The sequence below is a fragment of the Sorex fumeus genome, unplaced genomic scaffold (assembly GCF_029834395.1).
Source record: "Sorex fumeus unplaced genomic scaffold, SorFum_2.1 ptg000024l, whole genome shotgun sequence".
Classification (NCBI taxonomy): domain Eukaryota; kingdom Metazoa; phylum Chordata; class Mammalia; order Eulipotyphla; family Soricidae; genus Sorex; species Sorex fumeus.
The window spans coordinates 40,408,224-40,414,947 of NW_026606081.1; positions in this window are offsets into that span (position 1 = coordinate 40,408,224).

Consider the following 6,724-nt stretch of genomic DNA (forward strand, 5'->3'; position numbering starts at 1 on the left):
TATATCTTATGGATCAAAGAGATTGTACAGAGAATAAGGCATTTGTCATGCAAGTGGACAACTCAGGTTCATTCCCTGGCACCTTATATGGTCCAGAGCACAGAGCCAGGAGTAAGCACTGAGCACAGCTGTGTGTGGTCCCAAATGCAAAACATTTAAATAAACAAACAAACCAAAATACAACTTATATTGTACATACCCACTGGAATTTTTTGTGAAGGAATACTTGTTTTACTATCCTTCTGATATTTACTATTACTATTCTATTTCTCCTTTATCTCTTTTTTCTTTTTCTTTCTTTTCCTTCCTTCATTCTTTCTGTTTCTTTCTTTCTTTTCTTTTTCTTTCTTTCCTTCCTTCTCTTTCTCTCCTTCCTTCCTTCCTTCCTTCCTTCCTTCCTTCCTTCCTTCCTTCCTTCCTTTCTTTCTTTCTTTCTTTCTTTCTGCCTATCTTTGTCTTTCTTCTCTTTCTTGCTTTCTTTTTCCCTTTCTGTTGTTTGGGGGACAGATCAGTGGTGCATAGGGCTTACTCTTGACTCTGTTCAGGAATCATTCTTGGTGGGGCCCTGGGGACGACACAGAAAACCTGGATGAAATCACGATCTGCTGCAAGCAAGGCAGGAGACTTACCTGCTGTTCTATCTCTTGGGCCCCTCTGTTTCTGTTTTTACTGCTAACCAAACCCCATAGTATTGATTTCATGACTTTCCTGTGCTTGGGCACTTTGAAAAACAGTGTCCTAAAGTACACAGACCAACACCAGCATCTTAAAAAAAGCAACAATAACAGCACCTAGCTGTCATTACTAACTTTGAGGAGAACTCTACATACTCTGTCTACTGCCATTTCAGTAAAAACTTCTCAACTTCACTACTCATAATATCCACTCTAATCTCTTGGCACTCCAGTGAATTAAAAAAATAGATTGAGTTCACTTTAGCTTCCAATTTGATGATTTGCAACAACCCATGTGAATTATTCCATTTTCATCACCAGATTAGCCATTATTCTTATTTTTATTTGGCTTTAGGGGTCACAACCTGCGACGTTCAGGGGTTAGTCCTGGCTTCACACTCAGAATTACTCCCCGCGGGCTCCAGGGATCGTATGGGATGCTGGGGATTGAACCTGAGGTCTGTGTTGTGCGCAAGGCAAGCACCCTACTCTCTGTCCTATCGCTCTGACCCCAACGGGCTTTTTTTTTATTGAGTCACCGTGAGATAGAGCATTACAAAATTGTACATGACTACGTTTCAGTCATACTATGTTCCAACACGCATCCCTCCACCAGTTTAATATCGTAGCACCAGTGTCCCCAAAACGGATTTAAATAAAGTCCATCCATATAATGGCTACTGTTTACAGTAGTTCAAAGACTGGGAACATTTCAAAGATAAAACACCGAGTCTGAAAACAATACGGTGTGCTTTCAACTAAAGAGTCCAGGCCTGCCAGGAAAAAAAAAAAAAAAAAAAAAACACCTCCAAAGCCTTCCATGCGTGGCTGGCTGGATTTCTGCCTTTCTAACCACACACCATGCGCCACCCTCACCTCCCCCGTCCTTTCAGGTCACCCCCCAGACCACGCGTGGAGACGGGATCCTGCACGCACCGCCAGGGCACGGGTCCACCTGGGCGCACGCGACAGCCGCAGCGCAGCCGGGCACAGGATGTGCATGGACAGGGACCGAGACACCTCCCTCCATCCCCAAATCCAAACCCACTAGAGCCCCGCGCCGAGCTCCACGGGGCACCCGGCACTCCTCGTTTGAGTTTGACGTCATCCAGCGCAGGGTGAGGAAGAAGGAAAGAAGCAGGGAGTGGGGAGAAGAAGAAAAGGAGCTAGAGGATCGCAGGGCACAGAGAGGAGCACCCGCTGCGTTCCTGCATCGGCGCGCAAAGGGAAAGCCTCGAGCTCTTACCCGAGGTGCAGGGTGGCGCCATCTGGCTTTGAAACGATGAACCAGAGGCCGTGAGAAGCTGAATGGGCCGAGGCTCCGCAACCCACTCTTGGTCCCGCGGGCGCCTTCAGCACCTACCTCTTCAAAGCCTGCAGTGCCAGCGCGCTGCGAACGGAGAAGCAGTTACTCTGACCCGAAGCGGAGAGAACACAAACCACCCAAACCGTGCAAGCTCCCCCGAGCGGCTGCTGGGTGGAGAGCACCGATGCCACGTGGAAGGCAGGTCCCCGGCGCTGAGACGATAACGTCGGTCGCTTGGAGCGTTCGAAAGAAGCGCGCGGCGACGTCCTCAGCTATCAGAGCTGGCTGGTTTGTTTTTCAGCTCCGGATTCCACAACTCGGAGTTGTGGGGAAAGAAAGAAGTCAGAAGGGACCAGGGATGTCCGCCCCGAGGGCAACGCTGGAAAGGAATGCGTCACAGCTGATGCACATGCAAAACCCGGCAACGCAATATCGCCAACCGACGGATCCGACGTGAAGATGAAATGAAGAATAGGCAGAAAGTGCAGCTTTAGCAGGAAGGAGCATTCATGCTCATCATGAACAAGTGGACTGCGCCGGGAGTAAGCAGCTGCGGGGGTGGGGGTGGGGGGTTGCAGATAGCCCAAGATTTAATCCCCTGGCCACATTCCCTCTCCTGTCCCTCCCCTCCTCAGAGCACCTTACACGAGAGTACCCCCTGAACACCCTTGATTTCCCCATACCAAAGGTAGTGGACGATAGTTACCTAGCCAGTGCCTATTTGAGGGTATGGTTGGAATGGATTAGGAGGATACTACTACGTAAATATGCTTTTTCTAGAAGTTGACCTAGATCGCCCAAGTAATTGCCTACCTATTTCAGAATTGTTTTTCAAGGCAGGCAAGGAGTCTAGGAAAAGGTATCTTTGCAAACTGCTTTCCTGTGTGTAACAGGTAGACACACGGACTCATCAGATATATAAATAGTAAATGTCTGGGGAGAAGAAATATAGTACAGGAGGTAAGGTGCTTGCCTTGCTGCTGAGACAGGTTCAAATCCCCACATGGCACATGGTTCCCTCAGCATTGCCAGGGTTGATTCCTGAGCATGGATTCCGGAGTCCAGACTAGTCCCTGAGCACTGCAGGGCTGACCCAAATCCCTCCCCACTTCATTTTAAAAAAACAAAATATTAACTATTTGGATAAAATTTTACTGTATCAGAAATGTAAGTTTGTGTTTATTATGATGATATGTACAGAGCTATACACTTTACAGAAGACTTTTGCATTTGTATCTAATTCTCATTAATTTGGAGGGTGCATTTTTCCTCTCCATTTTGCAGGTGAGAAAACAAGCTCAGAAAAACAATATTTGCAAAATTTTGATAATATAGAACTATGAAAGTTTTATATAACAGAACTATATTTTATAGTTAATTATATTATATTGATAATGTAGAAGTATATAAGTTCTAAGCTATAGAACCAAAGCCACTGGTTCTAAATGTGGATCCTTTTCAGTTTTAGAAAACAAGTGATGAATAATTACAGTGTTATAGGCACATCATCAGATTTCATTCCACTGTCCTCAAGCAATTCACATGTAAGGCACCAAAATTACAATCAGGGAGGAAGCTTCCTAATTAAACAGTGAAGGCTTTTAAGAGACACAGGCCAAGTATTAAAGGACAAGTGTAACTAAATCTTATGAAGGAAGGAGCTGAGGATCAGGTAGAAAAACATATGATAAGACAAGAAGATCACAGACACCACATATCCTTCATATATGTTCAACAGTTGGGATAAGAGGTGTGTGTGTGTGTGTGTGTGTGTGAGAGAGAGAGAGAGAGAGAGAGAGAGAGAGAGAGGAGGAGGAGGAGGATGAAGAAGATTATTAAGAGCATTATGTGCTCAGCATTTCCCTAGACTATGACTAACAGAAAGATTTAGGTTAGGGAAATTACATGATGAGATTGTGAGATCGCATTATCTAAAGGCCTCTCCAGCAGTTGAGAAGACAGACTGGAGAAGGCAATGACATTGAAAGAAATAATGCAGGTTAAATTCATAATCTGTCCTTGCTAAGGGGGGTGTTGGAGGTAGAGGGGTAAGGGTCGAAACTATTCCAGAGAAACGGGCAACAGCTGCCAGAGCCCTGGACTGAGCTCCTGATGAAAATGGTGCCACTAAATCTTGAAAGAGATCAAAAACCACCATTAATCTGGTGACCCACATGAGGCTGAACAGTAAATCAAAGGGGGGTCTGTTAGCTTGGTGCCTGACCAAACAGAGCCCCTGGTAGCTGCTTGCTTCCACAATCAAAAATCACCACCTTTATCCCAGCCAGATTCCACCATCTTTGGATGAACCTCACTGAGATATTAACCTGTTGAAAATTTGGATATGCAGGTTTTGTGACTGAAATCTCCAGGCTTTCTTGGAATTGGAATGGGCTACCTCCCCCCACTTCCCTATACTTCTGGAAGCACCAGCAGTCATCCCCATGAATCAACTCGAGTGCCACCATGGAAGCTCTTCTACCAGTCTTGCTTCAGAGACCCATAAATAAATCTCACAAGAGATCAAAAATTTCAGTTAATCTTGGACCCGCTACAAGCTGAGCAGACCAGGGTAAATCCGGGAGAGGGGGTGGCGGGGGGTGTGGGGGGTCAATCTGGTGCCTGCCCAAGCAGAGCTCCTGGCAGCCACTTGCTTCCACAATCTAAAAGTGCTGCCATGATCCTGGCCAGACTCCATCATCTCAGGACCTACGTCATGGAGATATAATCTGCTGAAAATTTGGGTAAGCAAGTTTTTTGACTGAAGTCTCCAGGCTTTCTCAGGGTGGGAATGGGCTACTTCCCTCCACCACCCTGTACTTTCAGAAGTCTCAGTAGTCACATCCACACCCCAAAGCTACCACCCAGTTAAAAAGCTACTCCAGCTTTACCTTCCTGATTAAAGTACTGAACACCGAACAAACATGATGACATCTTAGTACCTGGTTGCAAACCATAATGCACAAAAAGAAAAGGAGAAAGAGAGAAAGAAGAAAAGTGGCAGGCCATTGAGGAAGGCTGGGGGTGGGGGGTTAGGTGTTGGGGGATAGTTGGAAGTAAACAGGGGATATTGTTGGTGTGGTAAATGTGGAGAGATAGGTGTTGGATCATTGTATGATTGAAACCCATGAATAGCTCTGTAATGGCCTATCTCACAGATGGTCAAAAAAAATTGGAAAAAAAGTAACGTGTTCAGCTTAGTCAATGGCTGAATAAATAGCAGTACTCCTACATTTAAAAATAAATAGATAAAATGAAAATATTTTATTCTTCTGCTTTTGTTCATAAATTTTAAAAAAAAAGAAATTTTGGGGGCTGGAGAGGGAGTTCAGCAGGTAGGGCATTTGCCTGGCATGTGACTGACCTCGGTTCAATCCCTGGCATCCTATATGGTCCCCCAAGTTCTACCAGGAGTAATTATTGAGTGCAGAGCCAAGAGTAATTAATCCCTGAGAACCCACCAGGTGTGGCCCCCAAGCAAACAAACAAAAAACTAAAAAGAAATAAATTGTTTTGAACATTGTGAGTTATGAAAATCTCAATTTAAGCTAGAGTGATATTACACTACATAGGACTTTTGCCTTGCATACAGCCAACTTAGACAGACAATCCCTCACACCCCACATGGTCACCCAACCCCTCCAAGTGTGATCCCTGAGAGAACAGTTAAGAGTAAGCCCTGAGAACTGCTGAATGTGGACACAAAACTAAAAAAAGTTACATTAAAAAAATTTTAATCTAAATTCATCTACATAGACATGCCCTCCAGTGGAGAGTTGGACAATCAGCCAAGAAGAGGTTTAAATGGTACAGAAATATCATCAACACCAACTGAAACCTTTGAGTGTTGGTAACATTTGCTAAGTGAATTGAGCTCTTCTGATATATCTGGTCCTGTGCAAAATACTTTGGGTAGATTTTTCATTTAATCCTCATAATCACCTCAGGGGGTGTTATGATTAAGTATTGTCCAGGGAGATATTTTCACATAAGAACTGAAGTCCAACACAGGATCCTGAAGATTACCTTCAAGAGGGATGGCAAGAGAGTTCTTTCTGCACTATTGTCCAGTGATAAGCATTGACCTATACAAGGCTATTGCAAAGAACAGTTTATATGATTGCCAGACCTAAACCTAGTTGGCTGAAATCTGAGTTCCACCCCTCCCCCATTCATGCACAGGAGAACATCCAGAGGCACTCTGCCTGGGGCAGCCCATTCCCACAGGGCTGAGGTGCCTGGTGAGAGGCATACCTTCACATCTGGTAGTCTGTGAGCCCTCTCACATCAGTGTCATGGTCCACCATGACACTGTCTCCTTACGGAGACACTGTTTCAGTGCAGAGGGCTGACAGCTTTACATACCAGGGGAAACATATCCCTACCCGTCCTCCAAAACACTTTGGATTCTGTCCAGGTGGCATCAATCGTGCAAGTGAGTGGTGACAGCCAATCAGAGCCAGGAGGAGGGGGGAAATAACTACGATAGCACAGCAGGTAGGGCGTTCGCCTTACAAGCGGCCAACATGGCCGACCCGAGTTCGATTCCTCTGCCCCTCTCGGAGAACCCGGCAAGCTACCGAGAGTATTCGATATGCCAGACACAGTAACAACAAAGTCTCCAATGGAGACGTTACTGGGCCCGCTCGAGCAAATCGACGATCAATGGGAGGGCCTTTACCTTTACCTTTTTTAATTTTATTTCATCTCAGACTTAATTTTCAACATGGCAGCTAGTTCCCAG